A 3250-nucleotide genomic window follows, 5' to 3' on the forward strand; every position below is an offset into this window, starting at 1 on the left:
CCCTGTGGGAAGGAGGGTAAAGTCCTGGGAGCCTTCCAATGGGCTCCCCCCCCCCCGCTCCCCCCCCCCCCCCCCCCCCCCCCGGGCCCAGTAATCCACACATCCTTCCCCACAAGTCAAGGCAGGGAACGCCTGTGCCTGTGCAAAACTTCCACTTGCCTTGCTAGGCTGCATTTCAGGTATCAGGTATCCAGGACCCCAGAATTTTGTGTTTCAAAGGCCTAGAACATGTTTCCAGAAAGTAGAAGTCTGGTTTTGACTATGTGTATTTGAGGAGAGTAGTAGCCCAGATTGGCCTAGAACCTGCGACGCAGCTGAGGACAACTTGGAGGTTCTGAGCTTCCTGCTGCTTCTGTCTCCCCCATAGTGGGATTATAGCTATTTAGGTGTGTTCTACCATACCTGACTAGATTTGTGTGTGTGTGAGTGAGTGCTGGGATTTGAACTCAGACCCTTAGGCATGGCAGGCAGACACTCTACCACCAAGCTACACAACTCTAACCAGGAGGTTTTGTTTTTGGTTTTGCTTTTGAGAAAGCTTCTGGTCATTATAAACCAGGCTGGATCTGTGCTTCTGCCTCGGCCTCCAACTGTAAGATGGGCCACCATCCTCGGCCATGGGAGTCTTTTATCTGACCTTAGGTGACCTGTTGTCACTGTTAAAGTGTCAGTCTGGCCTCCTGGGAGAATGAGGAAGAGCCAATAGGCAACAGGATTTGTGCAACTGGATGTCGGACAAGTCAAATCGGCTTCAGTATAGGGCCTGCCTTGGAGGCCTTTGTGTGGTGGTGGCTGGGGCACAGGCAGGAAGAGGAGGGAGGAGAAAGCAGCCCCTGCCCTCTGGTGTATCGGAGACTCCCCACAGCAGCCAGGGAAGGCCTGTGAAGATCTCTGCTCTTAGAAAAATGAACTGGTCCGACAGATTTTTTTTTTTTTTTAATTAGTTGGGCACAGTGCTAGTTCAAGGGCAATGCAGGCAATGTTGTAAGACAACGCCTCAGAAACAATTAAGTTTCTCTTCATTTGGAGAGAGGGACGATACCTAAAGTAGAAAAGAAAGGCATGGCCGGAGCCTGGCAGCCAGAGTCTAAATCTAGCATGGCCACCTTCCAGATGCATGATGTCACACAGGCTTCTTAGCTTCTTTTAGCCTGTTCCTGCTTCCATTCGGAGAGGGGTAATATTTTCTAAGATTGCTTTGAACATCAAACAATTGGAAAGGGTCTGATACGTGGTAGCAATGGAATACATGTCTATTTCTGTCCCAGCTTTTGAAAGTTTCGGATTCATCCTTTGGAACTCCGTTTTAGGGGATGTAACGTGCCAGGCCAGGTCTGCTCTGCTCTGTGGCTGGGAAGCCTTGTGGGTAGAAACGCAGAGAGGTGGAGCTGGGACCCCAGGCGACACCACAGTCCTGTTCGGTGTGGTGAGGGGACCACGCAGAACTCCCCAGCACTGCTGCCATGTCCCTCCCTTGGCACTCACCAGAATGAAATAAGCTGGAGCTCATCAGTAGCTCAGCCTCCTCCAGAGAAATCAATAAGGGCTTCCCTGGGTTGTGCAATGTGCGAGTTCCTGAAAAGTCAGGGCTAAGGCGACCTCCCCTCCCCAACTCAACCAGTCCTGAGCATCAGCTTCCAACTCAGCATGGTGCTGAGGCTATGCAGGACGTGTGTTCATACTTATCCACTATACTACACACACACACACACACACACACACACACACACACACACACACACACCAGAAATACACACGTGCACAGAGAACAGACACATGCAGAAAGAGAGAGAGAGAGAGAGAGAGAGAGAGAGAGAGAGAGAGAACAAAACAGCCACACAGAGAAAACCAAGACATAGACACAGAGTGGGGGGAAGGGAGGGAGAGGGAGAGAGAGGGAGGGAGGGAGGGAGGGAGGGAGGGAGGGAGGATTTGGGTTTCTAACTCTCATTGCCAATGTACCAGAAGAGCTGGCAAGTGGTACCATGTGGTAGACATTGTTATAGAGCCAACATCACCATTTAACCAGGAAGAATTACTTCCTGCCTGTATCCTATTGACTAATAGGTTTTATTCATTGTCTTGGGTTTTCACGTAAAGGCCTTTTTGAATTCTGGGTTATGGCAAGCCTTCACAATCCTGGCCACATTCACGCACAAGCCAATTTCCCCAAAGTGCTTTCCAATATTATAGTTACCTGTTTCCCTTGCAGGGAAAGAAAAGCAGGGCTTTCTTATACCCTTTACACAGGTGAGACAATCAAGGTACAAAAAGAGCAGTGCCTGAGAAGCCAGAGGGAAGTTCAGTCCAGACTTGGCAGCAAAGAAATCTCCAGGACCAAGATCAAGACAACTTCTTCACTCCCTTGTCCTTGTGAATGGCAGGCTCTGCCAGTGGCCATACGCCCACTCCTGCACACATTCCTTCAAAGCTTAACTTCCTGCTTTCCTAGGCTATCTACAGCCTATCACCTAGGCAGGATTCTGTGTTTAACTCTGAAATGTGTCATGGAGTTACCAGTCCTGACTCTGCCCAAATGTTGTTTTTTCCAACAGTCCCTTATCGCCAGCAGTCCCTGCGGGTGACCCTCATCCCACAGGGACTTGCTGAACCCCTCTTTTGTGATTGACCCTGAGCTTGGGGCTAGAGTGAGTATGGTCAGACCCTTCTTTCCTGGAAATGCAGTCCAGTGGAAAGAGTCCCAGGAGATGGGACGTCCTTGCAGCTGGATGCAATTTACACCTGACTGCAGGTGCTGGGAAAACACAGAAGGTGTTCTGCAGGATGAGTAAGAGCTCATTAGCTTGGCAGAGGAAGAAGAAAGATTCTAGTGGGAGGGAATATTTTGGGCAACTGTGCAGAGGTGTGAATTGGCAGGTGTGTTTGGGGCCCTGCCAGGAACTGGCATGAGTAGGACAGAGACCAGGAGATGAAAAAGATGAGTCTTGAAAGGGAAGTGAGACCTGAACGGATACAGGATGTGGATTTCCTCCGTGAGTCCTTCAGTGTTAGGCCAGAGCCTGATGCCCTCAGGTTCACGGTTCAAGGGTTCCTCTAGTGTTGTGCCAAAAAGGAACTGAGGGGGGCACCTTTACTTTATCCACAGCACTTAGTAGGTACCCTGACACACAGTAGGTATTTGCTAGTGGCTGAAAGGATGGTTTCATGGTTCAGAAGCTCTCTGCAGGAATCCAGTCTTGCACTGAGTTGGGGGTGGGGCGTGAGGGGCGTGGGTGGGCGTGTTGTTGGG

Source organism: Mus musculus, chromosome 15, assembly GCF_000001635.26.
Source record: "Mus musculus strain C57BL/6J chromosome 15, GRCm38.p6 C57BL/6J".
NCBI lineage: Eukaryota > Metazoa > Chordata > Mammalia > Rodentia > Muridae > Mus > Mus musculus.